Source organism: Microtus ochrogaster, chromosome 5 (genome assembly GCF_000317375.1).
Source record: "Microtus ochrogaster isolate Prairie Vole_2 chromosome 5, MicOch1.0, whole genome shotgun sequence".
NCBI lineage: Eukaryota > Metazoa > Chordata > Mammalia > Rodentia > Cricetidae > Microtus > Microtus ochrogaster.
In genome coordinates this window covers 63,787,905-63,804,204 of record NC_022012.1, presented here as the reverse complement: position 1 = coordinate 63,804,204, position 16,300 = coordinate 63,787,905, and the positions used below count along the sequence as shown (strand labels likewise).

Here is a 16,300-nt window from a genome sequence, read left to right as displayed (position 1 = left end):
ACACACACACACACACACACACACACACACACACACACACACACACATCCTAAACCCACAGAGTCCTCTGGATTCTGGTGGTCCTGCTCCACTTCTCTCCAGTGGTGCCCCAGTTGTAACCTGCTGACATTTCTCTCTCCACAGCCCTTCCAGGGCTGCCTTCCACCTCCAGGAAGAAAATGGTGCTGCTGGACCCCTAGCTGGACTCTGCTTACCATTCCTTCCTTACAGTCTCCCTTAAAACCATTAACCAACCCATCCCTCTCCCAATGTGTGGATAGCACAATCTGTCCCAAGACAAGCCAGAAAGTTTTGTTTTGTTTGATTTTTGTTTTTAGAAGTTGCTTCTGTTTTTTGTCATAAACACAACTAATCCCCTAAAAGATACAACACAAAGACCTATTTAGCTACTTAGGAGGAGGAAAGGAGAATTAAACAAACAAACAAACAAACAAACAAACTGATAAATAGCTCCTTTTCCTCATTTCCATCGCAATAACAAGGTGAGCAAAATTCCATTTAGTAAAATTTCATGACATGGTGCTCTGGCTGTAAGGATTGTATGGAAAGAAGGGACAGACAGGGGATTTCTCCTGGACAGTGTATCTTTTACCATGAAGTTAAAATGGTTTTTTAAATGACTATGATTTTCCAGATGTCTGCCGCAATCATATTTTTATAATGGCTGTACATGTATCTTATTTAAACCGTTGTAAACCCTGTAATGTAAGTTCACTATGAGGAACTTGCAGTTTGGACAAGCCAGTATTATATAACCAGTGAGAAAATGAGGTTGAAGTATATTCTCTTAGTATTATGTTTGTTATATTAAATAGTAATATAATATGTACTATACAATATACTTACATATAACATGTAATAGTATAGGATTATACTTATAGCTCGATCCAGGCTAGCAGATGACACCCGGCATTCAGAAAGAATAAATGCCTTTTAAAGATAAGTCAGAAGTTCTGCTCCAATTCAAAATAAAAATTGAGCCCTAACAGACCTTGACAAATAACATGCACACAAAGAGTTTGAAAGTTTGACTACACATTCAAGAAGAGACAGTGTTTCACCAGAGTGGAGTCTTTGTGAATGAGCAGATTGTCAAGAGTAGATGGAAGCAGTTCTGTTCCCCTGGTTCCTCAGAAAGATCTGAGTTATTTTCTCTCACTTTTGGTCCCCCTGGTTTAAAATAGGTGTGAAGAAACTACAGCAAGTTAATAAGGAGTGGCTGCAGACTGTGAGTCTGTTCCAAATCACTTAATTGGTTTAGGAACACTTGATGGAAGTCTTTTAAAGGGTTTCCATCATGAAAAAAATATAAAATCCAAACTGTGTTCTGCAAGTGATCTAGATTCTGTCTTCCCTTTTATCTCAACTCTGCTGATGGACCACAGCTGCAAGCGCGCTCCCTGAGATGTTCTTCCAGAAGCCAACCACTCTCCTTCTTGGACCTACGCCCCTCCCATCGTGTTCCTTGAGCACTGTTCTGAAATAGATGAGTGTTGCTTACTGTCACTTGATTAGATCACACCTCAGAGTTCTTCCTTGGTCACCTGGAAGCTCACTCCTATTACTCTCTATGCCTTTACATGCCTCTGTCTGCATGTATATGTGTGTACACGTACATGTATACAGAGGATGGCACTAATCAACACATGCCATGTATATTTATCACCTCTTCACCATTGCAATTACAGTTTTCTACAGTAGAATATGAATTCCTTAAAGATAGGCTCATTTTATTCATTGCTGTCATCCCAATCCCCAGAAATGTGTCTTACACTCAGTAGGCTCATGATAAATATAGCTCAAATGGATAAATGATTTACTGTTTAACTTAGGAAAGGGAAGGCACAGTGGTGACAATTGCTATGTTAAAATATTTGAGTTCTTATTGCGTGGGTGTCCAGCTGGGTATCATCTAGAATACAGTCAGGTTACTGATGCTCACATTTGGGTTTAAGTTGAAGTAGATGTACAGATGATGTTTATTCGGCTACTGACATGTTCAAACAGTTACTGACTTTTTTGGGTATAATTTGAGGGGACTCATTGTTGGTCAACATGGAGCAATAAGATGGTCTAATCATGTATCTTTTTTTAATGATTGGAAAGAAAAGAAATATAACCATGTGTGTGTGTTCTTTGATAATTTTTTTTTTTTTGAGACAGGGTTTCTCTGTGGTTTTGGAGCCTGTCCTGGAACTAGCTCTTGTAGACCAGGCTGGTCTTGAACGCACAGAAATCCACCTGCCTCTGCCTCCCAAGTGCTGGGATTAAAGGCGTGCGCCACCACCACCCAGCACTCTTTGATAATTTTGTATAATGTGTTTTAGTCATTCATCCCTCTCTCAAATCTTCCAAGATCCATATATGCCTCCCTCCTTTCCTACCCATCTAACTTTGTCTTGTCTTTCCCTCTCTCCCTCTCTCTCTCCGTGTCTGTCTGTCTTTCTCACACTTCAAGTCCAATTTCTGCTGTCCATATATACTTGAATGCTTGGCCTTCTACTGGCCCATGGTTGACACACAAGTGGCTACACTCTTAGAGAGAGCTGGTTTTTCTTTTTCCACTAGTTGCCAATAGCTCCTTGACTAGTGGTAGGGTCCCAATAGCTCTTCTATTAGGAGCAGACTGGGTGCCTGACTTTTCTCTCATGCTGAGATTTGGTCTGACTTCAGCTTGCAAGGTGTTTGTGCTTTCTGTCACAACTGCTATGAGTTCATATGTGCAGCTGTTCTGGTGTGTCTGGTGTGTCCCAAAGACACTGTTTCCGTATAAGTTGTTTTCTTCTGCCTCTGGATTTACACTCTTTCCGTTCTCTCTTCTGCAATAACCCCTGAGTCATAGAGTAGGGGAAATGATACAGATGTCTCCTTTAGGTCTGAGTCTTCTGCAATCTCTTATTCCCTACATGTTGAACAATTGGAGTCTCCTTGTCAGTCACCATCTACTAATTGCCAATCACTATCTACTGAAAATGAAGTTTCCCTTGTGAGGGTTGAGAGATGCACCGACCTCTGGGTATAAAGATAAGTCATTAGGAGTCAGTTGAATAACATGCACATTTAGAAGAATAATAGTAGTAGGTTCGTCTCTGGGGCTTATGACCTGTCTAGCCACAGATTCTTGGTCTGCTGATGGTGCCATGTGCAGTGTCTTTATGGAACTAGTTGTTCTGGAACTTACTATGTAGACATGATGACCTCAAATTCAGGAGGCCTGCTTTCTTCTACTTTCTGAGTGCTGGGATTAAAGTGTACATCATCAGTCAAGGACTGAGAAAAGCTTACCTGGTTGAGGATCCGGGCCATGCTGCTGGGTCTTAACCATGAGTGCACCAGAGAGCATCAGCTTTCAATACTGATGTCACAGAAGCAAACCCAATAAACAGGTACTTCTCTTTTTCTTATTATGGTGCCATTTGCTCTCTGGTAGTTGAATCCGCTGTGAATCATGAGCAATAATAATACACTGAGTTATGAGTGGTGTGCCAATCACTCTACTGTGTGTGCTGTGGCTAAGTGAGAACAGGAAGCAAGCTGCAGGAGCTGGGTTTGGGGTTTTTGTGTTGTTTACAAATTTGCATTCTTTTGGCGACTGAGTGACTACAACAAAGCCACAGCAACTGGTCAACCAGAAACGAGGAGTCAGCCAGATGTTTGCCAGGTGTTTATTCTTCCATTCGGGTGGTCTTCCAGGAAACTGGGCAACAAACAGCATTTTACAGGCAATCTACGGAAGTATACACAAAGAAGGTTCTGGATTAAGTAAAATCTTTGACCCCGTGCAAGGAAGTGTAAATATAACAGTAGTTTTGATAAAGTAAATAGTTCCTAAAAATAAAAAAAAAATGATTTCACGAAATCCTAACTATTTATGTTAGCAGCATTTATCATCCTTCCTCAACTGGGATATAAATAACAAGTTCTCTTTCTGAGAGTGCTCTGGTCCAGGTGAAAACCACAGAAGCCCTGTGACTTGCCAGGGAATCCATTGGAAAACTTCGGAGTGATGCTCTACTTTTAGGATATTAAGATGTAGTTTCAATATTTATTTTCCTAGAATTCTGTCATAGGGCTGGTGAGGTGGCTCAGTTTGTAAGGGTACTTGTAATTAAGCCTTATTACCTGAGTTTCACCCCGGAACCCACGGTTGAAGGAGAGAACAGGCTCGACAAAGTTGTCCTCAGAACTACACACACACATACACACTATCTATCTATCTATCTTTCTTTCTTTCTTTCTTTCTTTCTTTCTTTCTTTCTTTCTTTCTTTCTTTCTTTCTTTCTTTTTATCTCTTTCACTCTCTATAATTTACAAAATAAAAAATAGAAATCTTATAAATACAAGGGATTTACTGTCCCTTATATAAACATTTCAATATTTGAGTGACAAGGGAATAGTGGGAGATGATTGAGAAAGACTGAACTCTTCTCACCGTAGGAAGCTAGGCCCCGGAAACTCAGGAGCTGACAAAACCAACTCTAGCCAGTGGCTTTGGATTCTGCTCTCATAAATGTGAAGAATGAAGTTCTCAGACCACAGAGGGTGAGCATTAGGGAGTTTACTATAGAATCACAGGTGGAAGCATAGGGAGAGGGAAGAGCTTCTGTATGCAGGAGCCTAGGAAACAGGGAACCATGCAGTCGCAAGTTTAGGGCAGAGACTGGGATGAGGGACAGAGTGAGTGCGTCAGGCCTCTTGAAATAACCAGGTGTCCACGTGCCTCCTCCCAATTCCAGTCCAGGGTGACATATGGCCTCCAGGCAGAAGTTCCCAGTCAGACAACAAAGAAACAAGAAACAGATCTGTTTTCTGGAATTCCTGACTCCATCAAGGACTTTGGGGTCTCTGACCTACTTGATAAGTTTTCTAGCCCCTGTTCTCATCGCGAAGGGAAAATCATGTAAACTATCCTGTTTATTGTTACACAATTTATTGTACACATGTACCCATGTATTACAGCCCCACACTATGCTCCATAAATATGCACAATTACCACGTATTTAAAAAAAGGATTAAAAAAGTCACAGATTTTAATTACTATTTAATACATAGTTGATGTGAAAATAAGTAACCAGAAACGGAATCAGTTGTACATGGCAACAGAAAGACGATAGCAATTAGTGTGCAGAGTACAAGCTTAATGGAAAGAGATGGACGACAAAGGCGAGGAGGATCTGCCACTAAAGAGAGGGGTTCGCGTCACCGAGATGAGGGTGTAAGCAATGCCTTCACAAGCCCCCAGGCTGCTGTCTTGTCTAAACTGCTCTGAGTGGCATTTTCTTTCTGATGATGCAATCGGGACCATCTGCAACAACGATCACGTGTCTATAAAAATAAACCTCCAGCAAGTAAGAATGATCAGATCAATAGCTGAAGTCCTCTCTAGGCTATTTATTGTCAGCATATGGAATTTAAACTGGTCATTGAAAACAGGGAAGAGAAAGGAACTAAGAACCACAAGACAATGCCTTTGTGGCCCTTCAGTGTTTCTTCTTCTCTTGTGCTTCCATGGTAGCTTTTGTAAAACTTCTTCACTGCTGTTGAATGCTGAAGTATGAGCTCTTTGTATTTATGGGATTCAATCTACAGAGACATTCAAAGGTTGTGTGAGGCCCGAGAAAATTCTTCACTGAGAGAGACTTTTATTTCAAAATATCCCTTGCTTTCCCCATAGAATTCAAATGCTCCACAAATTTTGAGACTGTGTTTTATGGGACAACACCTCTACCTCTGATATTCTGAGCAAGAGACAATGGGTAAGGGGGAATGTCAGGGAGAACTGAATTTGGTATTCTTGTCCCAGGTAGCTTATTCTGTATCAATATACAAACGAAGAGTTAAAACAGCTGCCTAATGGTTTAATATGTTTTCCAAGAAGACTGACAGGATGGATTTGTTCAATTGAGCCCAGAGGGGCAGATCATAATTCATAACAGAGGGCAGAGTACCATAGTCTTGTCCCTTGCACGAAAGAAATCAATTCATGATTCTCTATTTTCCCTGGGATGGACTCTTGCATCATTTTTCTGATAGTTTAACCTCATAGTTAACCAAGATAAACATAAGTCACTTTGTAAGTAATATAAAAATCAATAGTTGCTATTACTCAAGAATTTGCGTAGTAATAAAAACCATGGTAAAAGTAGTAATAGACATTCCACAGGACGTGAACTGATACAAATTAATTAATATGATTTAGTTCATTAATACAGTCTACCTTCCTTTGAGATCATTACATCAAACCGTTCACAGCATGGTTACCTTTTAAGAATTGTCCCACAACCTCATTTAGGTGGATTTTCTATGGAGTGGCCCATTTACTTGGCAACAACGTGTACACTGTATGGAAAAAAAGTCTTATCTTGGAATATACATAAAGTTTCATGTTAGTCTTTCATTGTCTCAGCGTATCTGTTGTGAAACTCAGACTTCTTGGCAAACATATAAATCTCATTATAAAAGTCCGTTGACCTAAATATGACAGCTCTGTTTCTTATTATGTGCATGTGCAGTGTAAAGATATTAGCCATAAAATTTGGTGAATGTCCTCTGGGGGATTTAAAATTTTACTATGCTGCAAATAACTTGCAGAATAGAATTTGTTTATGGGTTTTCATGTGTATAGGAAATAATAAATACAACTGACAGTCATGTACATGGTGAATTAAACTAAAGCTATGTGATATATATACAAGGTGTCATTTTTTTTGCCTTTGAAATAAACTTGAATTAAATGTGACAAAGTCAATATTTTAAAGTATACATTTTAGATAAACATTTAAGTCTTTTGGAAAATATTTGGTTGGTGTTGATCACTATTAATACTTTTTGTCTACATAAGTATTTCTTTGACTATTTTCACTTATGTTAAATCTTAAGGACTTTTATGGCATTCAAGAGTACTGTGGCCAAAGTTAAAATACTTGATCTAAAGGATCAAGAAAAAAAGCTTTCAGAATATGTATGAAAAAAGCAAAAATATTGGCTTTCTATTTATTAAATACACATTGAATTCCAATGATTTGCTATGACCTGTTTTGAAGTCTCAAGTTTGGATAATATAGGTATACAATGATTTATGAAAGTCATGAGGTCCTGCTCAAGTAAAAAGTCTATTAAAAAGACTTAACTTAATCCATCAAAAATGTATCTAAGATCCATAGTCTAACTCCAAAACTGTATACTTTCATGATATGACATCTTTCCTACAGCAATAGCATTTTTCTTTATTTTTCTCAAGTTCCAGGCAACTAGTGTTGGCACTCTTCCATTTGATTAACCGATTCAGGCTGAGGCTGATGGAGTCTGATGGCAGTTTCACAGCTGGCATGGGAGACGAACCGATCATGATCAGGCCATCTCCATACCCAGATTACCTCCTAGGAGTCTAAAATCTTTTTACTGGGAGAAATGGCTCAACCCAGCAAATAGAATAATCAGCATTTATGCCATGTTGTGTTAAGATAAACGATCCAAAGTTTTATCCAGGGGGCGAATAGAAAGCATATTAAATGTCTTCAAACCGTAGAGGCAGAATCATAAAAACGGTCACAGGCCTTTGTTCTCTCAGTGCATGAGCTGTTCACAAACACACGTGCAGCCAAACCTGATTTATCTTGGGAAACCATTATTGATCATGAATTTTAACTTAAGAGAATTTTTTTGATTAAACAAAACTGCATTGTTTAAAATGTAAAATTACTTAGATAATACATTGTTCTGTTTTGTTTTGTTTTTTGAATCAGGCAGCCCTACGTTTGACTCTCGGCCCAGGAATTTTGGAAAAGCTTTTTCGCTTATTCACTATACATTTAGTGAGGGATGACTGGGTGATGTCAAAGGCTGTGTCTGACAGAATATAATACCAGATAAACTATTTCTGTCACTTCAGACTAGGATTCCTCTCAGTGAGAATGAGAGTTCTTCCAGAATGTGGAATGAAATAATTACACATAACCTTCCTTTATAAATTGCCTAATTGTTAAGTTATTCTAAGACGAAAACATCTACAAAGTAGAAATTCGACTGCAGTTTACTCCTGACATTTAGTTACTAACATTGAAGTACTAAAACCTGAAACAGAGATGCTCTTTAACAAATCCATCAGTTTTCAAAATATTTATGGACAGCAACTTAATTTATTATAGACCTTAGCTTAACTTAATCTTTTCCTGAATGTTTGTGTTTACCATTCATCTAGCTCTTTAGAAACAAAGGCAGCCTGATCCCTGTGAAATCTAGCCTTTAAGATTAATTCAGAAAACAATGTAACTCTGAATTAAGGACAAAATTAAAATTACAAGCATAATCAAATGATTGATACAATATGCATGAATTTGAAGATTTAGCTCCAATTGACAATATAAAGATAAACTATTAGTAACTTAGTTGGTTAAGTTTACTGATTTAAAAAGCAGTTTAGCTTATTTAGTTTTACAAAGGTTAAATATTTAAAAGAAACTGTTTGAAAAATTTTATGTTTCTTCCAAGCAGTGTAATAAGATACCCAGTATACTTTAAAATCTAGTTATTTACCTAAAAATAATTTATCTTGGCCTGAGGATGCAGAGCCACTGGCGAGAGTGCTTACACAGCCTGCAGGAAGCCCCGACTTCGGTCCTCAGTGACACGTAAACTAGTGTGGGGTGCACAGCTGGTGGAGGCCGGAGGCTCAGAAGTTCAAGGTCATTCTCAGCTACACACCAAGTTCGAAGACAGTATGCGATGCATGAGACTCTGTGTCATAAGCAGGTGAACAAACAACGTTCATGTCTTGGATGCCAAGAAGATGGCCCAGTGAGTAAAGGCACCAGACTTCAAGATGACCTGGGTTTGAGTTCCTAAACCCACAGGATAGAAGAAGAGAATTGCTTACTGCAAATTGTTCTCTGGCCTCTACATCACGCACACATGCACACACACACACACACACACACACACACACACACACACACACACACACACTTATAGCACACACCAAATTTAAAGAAAAATAAACATTTTAGCTAGCAATATTAGAGAGAAATAAAGAGATATCTTTACACAGTATAATGAAGTGATGTACATTTGTCTTATTTGTCTTTACTTTTTAGGTTACTTATTTTATTTTCATAATGTTAGTGGTTAAAATCAGGGCCTCACACATGCCACACAAGTACTCTATACTGATAGGCCCAACCTCAAATCTTTAATTTTTTCTTTTTATTTCCTTTTTTCTTTCTTTCTTTCTTTCTTTCTTTCTTTCTTTCTTTCTTTCTTTCTTTCTTTCTTTCTTTTTGTTTTCCTTTTTTTTCTTTTTTTGAGTTGCCTTTGGGGCAAGAAAATTAGGAGGGCCTGCTACATTTTCATTATTTAATTTAAAAATTTGGTTTAAGATTTCCCTAAGACTGTTATTCGAGGTCCAGGAGTAGATTTAGTGATGTGTACTTTTAAGATTCAGCACCTGGTATAAACAAGGAGTTAAAGTCTTTTTGGTTTTACAGCGAAGAATGAATGGAGGAAATAGTCCTTCTAGTTAGTTTACAATATTTTAGCTTTTGTATTTAAAGTTTATATAAATGGATGGTTTGCCCTTTCAGCTACAATGAATTTTACATAGTAATGAATGTAATATTAGACTTAACGCATTCAATGTTCGAAAGTCCAAGCAAGCGCTTACTCAGTAGGCAGAGGTTGGAAGATGGCTAGTAGATGCTGACAACTTGGGCTATGCAGTGGGAACCTGTGTTAAATAATAACATCCATTGAATGGGGCACCTTTCCTAAGAAGCTCAGCTCCACAACTGGATTTTTTTTTGCAGTAGAGTGGGAATCATGGCTTCTTTACGGGCGGCAGGGGCCACAGGACTGAACCAAGTGGCCAGGTCACCCGTGCATGTGTTCAGCCTGGATGTTGGCAGAGATCTCGACCTCCCACTTGTCCCGATTGCTGAGCAGCTTCTCTTTGTTGTACAGCAACTCATGTGTCTGGGTGGAGAACTCAAAGTTGGCGTCTGCCATGATGGTATCGACAGGGCAGGTCTTCTATCAGAAACTGCAGAAGACACGCTTGGTCATGTCGATGTCTTAGCATTGCAGTCTGGTGGCTGCCATCGGTTCTTGGCTCATCCTTGACAGTGATGGCTTTTGCAGGACAGATGGCCTCACAGAGCTTGCAGGCAATGCAGTGTTCCTCTCGAGAAGGGTAGCAGCGCAATGCATGTTTCCCTTGGAAGCGTATACTCAGTGGTCTCTTAAATGGGCAGTTGATGGTGGCAGCTTAGGGTCATGCACGTCCTTGGAAGAGTTCTGTCCAATCAGAGGCTGAGCTGCATGGTCAGTCATGAACTTCAATGCCATCTCAAGCTCCTGTACATTCACATACTTGTAGGTTGCTGCTGCTGCTCTACTAAGGAAGTTTTAGTCACTGAGATGTCCTCTGCGCCTGGCCTGGACCAGGGCCCATGGCAGCATGAACGAGGTCAGATAATATATCTTGGGGGCTCTCTGACTCCTTCCCTGGCCCAGGTGTGGGTCCTCCGGGAGGCCCAACTGGATGTTCTTACTTGGACAGAGTGGAGGAATCTTGATGACTGCTTTATGGTTCAGTTAGGATCTTAGAAAGGTGACTTCTCAGGGGGAAAGGATGGCTAAGATAGGATTGCGTTTTGGAACTAACAATGAGTTGAAGTAGGTTCATCCTAAGAAATTATAATTATAAAAAAATTCTGAGAGCATTGAGAGGAATCACAAGGTATTCACTTCTCAACTAGAAGAACATTTGAGTCCTTTCAAGAAAGCAAACATGCAGACTCTCTCACAATCTCTAAACGAAAGAAAATGTGGCATAGTCATAACCAAATCAATAGAAGTCGACTCTAAGATGATATATCTAGTCACATCGAGCTTAAGATGTTAAAAAGCATAGATGAAGAAAATTATTAAAAGCAGCCAGAGGAAAACAGATACACTACAGTCAGTAATGCAATGATTCAAGTGATGGCCGACTTCTCATCTCACGTGATGGAAAACAGATGGCAAATGAGCAGAATCTTTAGAATAATGAATTAAGTCAAAGAGGAACTTCAATATCAAAATATGGGTTGAATAAACACATTTATTTTATAAAATGGAGATTCTTCAAAGTAGGAAAATAAGAACTGTAACGTAGCACAGATAAAAACTCGAGGATTTTTGGGGTGGAAGTTTGGCTCAGAGGTTAAGCAAACAAAACACTCTTGCAGGGGTATACAGCTCCAGCACCTCTGTCATGTTGCTCACAGCATCTTATAACTCCAGCTCCAGGGGATCCTGGACTCCTTAGCACATATACTCATCACACACACACACACACACACACACACACACACACACACACACACACACACGGAGAGAGAGACTAAAAGGGAGAGATATGGTGGAAAGAGAATTATAAATAAATATAAAATTTTAGTATATTGCCAGCACCAGCAGAATATCTACATATAATCCATAGAAACATTATACCAGAAGAATAATCCAGAAGGTGAAATATTGACTAATTTTCTTATAAGATGAGAAGTAAAATGTGACTGATTATTAATACTATCTAATCAATATTATACTGTTAATCCAAGCCAGAAAATAACCCAAAAGAAATAAAAACATAAATGTTCAAAAAGAAATGAAACAATCTATTTTTGGATAATATAAGTATGTACGAAGTTTCCAAAGATGGTCCATAAAAATCAATAAAAGGAAGAATAAAATTCTTATTGTAAAAATTATAAAGATAGTGAAATAAAGACTTGAATAATTGAATGGGTATATCAACTTTAGGACTTAGAGAGCTCAACCCCCTTAAGATGGCAATTTTCCTTGAGTTTATTCATAGATTCAATATTGCAATTGAAATGCCCAAAGGCTTCAAAGAGATGTAAATTGATAAACTGCTCTTAATTGTTCTGTGGGAATGTGAATGATCTAGAATATCAAAATAGTCTAGAAAAGGTTAGAAGATTTTTTTAACCTATTTCCCGAATTTAGAATTAAGTCACAATGATCAAGAGTGCAGAAACAAAAAGAATAGAAAGAAGCAGCAATAAAACAGTATGAAGTCCCCAGAGAACCTGATAGAATTATAATGGTTCAGAAGGAAAGGAACATACAAATATCAAAGATCTTATCAACAAATTTTGCTGAAACAGCTAGGCAAACTACATAGAAAGAAATGTACTTCAACCACTACTTCCTACTGTCTGTGTATGTTACTTAGAGATAAATTGTAGTACTTCATGGAATGCTCAAACAACCAACCTCTTAAATAAAACCACAAAATTGCCCTCATGATTTAGAATGAAATAATCATTTAACAATAAATAATTGGGCTTCATCAAAATGAGGAATTTCTGGTCATAAATTACTATTAAAATGAAAAGTAGGAGATTGGGGAGATGGTTTCATTGGTATGTTTGCTGTACATGCATGGGACATCGAGTTTGATCTCTAGTGTCTTTGTAACAAGCCAGGACCAGCAGCAACCACCCGCAAAGCCACACTAGGATGGCGGAGACAAGAGATGCAGGAGCTAGCTGGCCAGTCAGGATGGAGGATAGGTCAACTCCCAGGTCAGTGAGAGATCCTTTCCAAAACCATTAGGTGGAGAGCAATTGAGAAAAATACTAGATGTTGACATCTGGCCTCCACACACATGCCCACACATCTACCCACATACCCATGAATCTGCATGCACACATACATCACACACACACACACACACACACACACACACACACACACACACACACACACAGAGAGAGAGAGAGAGAGAGAGAGAGAGAGAGAGAGAAATAAGATGAAAAGTAAAATTAAAATGTGTGTTAATTCTATAAGCAAGTCCAATAATATAGAAATAAAAATGGAACTGTTACTTCAAAATCCATATGATTGACAAAAATATGAGAAAGTATTTAATATTCAATGGGGGAGTACAAATTCTAGTTACATAGAGTAGAATAGCAAACGTTAACCAAAATAGTTCCATGACTGGAATTCTTGCTGATTGCTAGCAGGACTATTGCATTATTTGATTGTTTTGGAAGTGTTTAGCATGCTTCACCAAAATTAAGTATGTGTCTATTAGCAATTCATTAGACTTAGGCATCATTCAAGAGATACAAAGTCTGTGCTTATAAAAGGATTTAAACTAGAATGTGTACCCCAGATTAATTCATCCCAGCCTCCAGTTTGATATGAGCACAGGTCTATTCATAGGTTTACACAACATGCATGTGTTTGCCATATTCACAAAGTGGAGTAGGAGCACCAAGAAAGAATGATTAGGCTCCCGTGTTTGACTGGGACTGCATCTCCAAAACATCGCTGAGAGGCAAATTCTGTCCTGATTGGTATTTCTCTGTCATGATTATATTCATTTGTTCAAATTCATCAAATCATATGCTTAACATCTGTGTATTTTGCTGCATTTGAGAAGGCATGGACAGGTTTGATTTTGTCCATAACCATCTGTCTTTTAACACTATTTCATTAAATATTGCTTTAAATACTTTTGGGGTATTTTTCAGATCTGGACCTTCTTCAAGTCATTCATATCTCCAATCACTTGTCTCACTAAGGAAAGCTCTATAGTCTGGGGAGATGGCTCAGCTGTTCAAGGCTAGGCTCACAATCAAAAATATAAGAAAAAGATCTATTAAAATGCACCAGTCCAAGAATTTCAACAATATAGTCCTCAGTTCTCTTTACAATTCCAAGAGAAATGTATTTTGGCATAAATAAAAATGCCAGCATGTACTTTACGTGTGTATTGTTTAAGTGTGGGTGTTCCTTAGCACCTGGAAGGGCCTCACAATATTGCAAAACAAGCATGTAGTTTGCATATGTGTGAGCCTGTGTGCCAAGTGGGCCTGCCTGTGTGTGTGTTGTGTGTGTGTGTGTGTGTAGTTAAGGTTTGGAGTGTTTTGTTGTTCTGTTTGGTATGAATCATATGAACAATAGCTTCTGTTGTTTTTCTACTCTTTTGAGTTCTTTTCTTTTGCCTAAATAGTCCAATACAACCACAGTCTAACTGAGGTGAAGAATATCATCAATTATTTAAAATATATTATAAAATACATTTGTGTTTATTTATATACTTTTTGTTAAAGCTTTTAAAATTGAGATTGGGTGAAATTATAAAACACAACCACAATGAGATGATATGTGAATTATATTGTTCCTTGTTTGCTTTAATATGCTACATGGGTGTGGCAGCAAGCACCCCATGGCACTGATTTGAGAGAAGTTTCTCTAGGGTAATAATACATCCAAAATAATGTGTCAAATGACCCAGAGAGGCGCCAGATTTGTAAAACACCCTCCAGAAGGCTTTAAAGCAATATTTAATGAAATAACATTAAAAGACAGATGATTTTGAGTAAAATCAAACCTGTCCGTGCCTCTGTCTTTTTTCTCCATTCATTGTATTTTACAAAGGCATAAATGCTTACTTCAAAACTTAAAAATGCCCAATACTTTATTTAGTGGCCGGGAGAGTTCTTACAATACCCTGGGTAGTTCGCCAATGAAATCTACTTTCCATTTATTTTTAGTAATATATATTTGACTGGGGTCAGGTGTTAAGTGCTCCACAGCCTAGAAATGACCAACCGGCAGTTCATGAAGTCAGTAATCAAAGATGTCATTCTTCCTACTGATCTGTCATGTAATTCAGTCAGACCTTATCAAGCCCCATGATGCTGCTGGATGTAGACAGCGTTTACTTCCAAGTGTAAGTTTCTCTAGAGTGATGGGATAAAGCTTTTCTTTATTGAATTTTACTTTTAAACAGACTTTTGTTCTTAAAATGTTTATGCATGCATAAACAAACAGTAAACATTTAAAATATAGATGTTATAGGGTTTGGTTCATGCTTAGTACTCAATGTAAACTCTGTTGCAGAAATGAGGTAACAGCAACGTTTGAGATTATTTTAAACTGTACTTCTTGATTTTCAAACATAGTATTTATTAAAACAATGCATTTGCCGTTTTTTAAAGTTATGGTATGGCAGTTATTGAACTCTTGGTGAATATGACCCACAATTAAATTATTTGTTCATTTTTTGGATGTTTTAATCTTTTATACATTTCCACTTCACCAACTTGTTAATTACATTGCTTTGTTTGGAGAAATTAAGTCATGTGGCTTATGCTTAGATACATATTTATATGGTCATAATTTCATTTGATATTTAAGAAAGAAGAAAGTCAATACTTCATTATGCCAAATCAAAACATATTGAAAACATACCCATGGTGGTATTGATTATATGCCTGTTTTCCAAAGTTTTAAACCAGGGCTGCTTAACTTCAAGTTCATCTCCTGCTCTAATTTTATATTTAAATTGAAAAGTGTTTGTAACTCCTTCCCTTAAATTGCTTCTGACAGAAAATTCCTTTCTTAGTCTTTTGCCATCGATGTGATTTTCAAGTGTTGTAAAGTTCCTTTATCTGTTGCTTTCCGCCTGAACAAAAAAAAAAAAAAAAAAAAAAAAAAAACAAACCTAACAAACAAAAAAAAACAAAACAAAACAAACGTCTGAACTCCAGTCACCATGCTTAATCTCGTATGCCGAAAAAAAAAAAAAAAAAAAAAAAAAAAAGCTATGATTGGCATTCCAGAAGGAAAAAGTGGGTGGGTGGAAACTGGACAGAATCCAAGCCTCAGACAGAGAGATGGAAAAATAGAACCATATCTCCCATGAGCCCTAAACAATGTGGATTAGAATGTGGCTCAAAAATAGTGTCTATAGAACTGATTCTTGACAACACAAGTTGCTGGCCTCTCATGCCTTCAGTGTGAACACTTTATATCCAATAGGTGGTTCGGCAGCATGAATTAAGTTATTTAGTTACCATTTGAGTCATTTGCAAGCTGATGCGCAGGGCGGGAGAGGAGTCAGCTTTGCCCAGCTGAGCTTTGTCATACGTATGTGGGCAATCAGAGGGATTCTGTCCCTTCAGCCACCCTGTTTGTTTGTTCCATCCACAATACCAATTGTCTTTAAGCTTCTCAGGAACTTTGAGGCATCATCTTCTCTTTGTTCTGAATTCAATAGAAGTCTGAGATAGGGTCTTAGCTTCCATAAAATTAATTGTGGAAAGTATCTCTAAAAATGAGATATTCTTTTACTCATTAAATATGTCATGCAAGATGATATTATTAGCCGGGCGATGGTGGCGCACGCCTTTAATCCCAGCACTCGGGAGGCAGAGGCAGGTGGATTTCTGTGAGTTCGAGACCAGCCTGGTCTACAGAGCTA

General features: G+C 38.0%; 1 protein-coding gene and 1 pseudogene across 1 annotated transcript in view; one reads left to right on the top strand and one right to left on the bottom strand.

The window, feature by feature from the left end:
- Window positions 1–16,300, top strand: part of Bmp5 (bone morphogenetic protein 5) — a 120,741-nt gene that overhangs the window by 20,144 nt on the left and 84,297 nt on the right. The gene's annotated exons all lie outside the window — the stretch shown is intronic.
- Window positions 9,886–16,300, bottom strand: part of LOC101996476 — an 11,176-nt pseudogene continuing 4,761 nt past the window's right edge.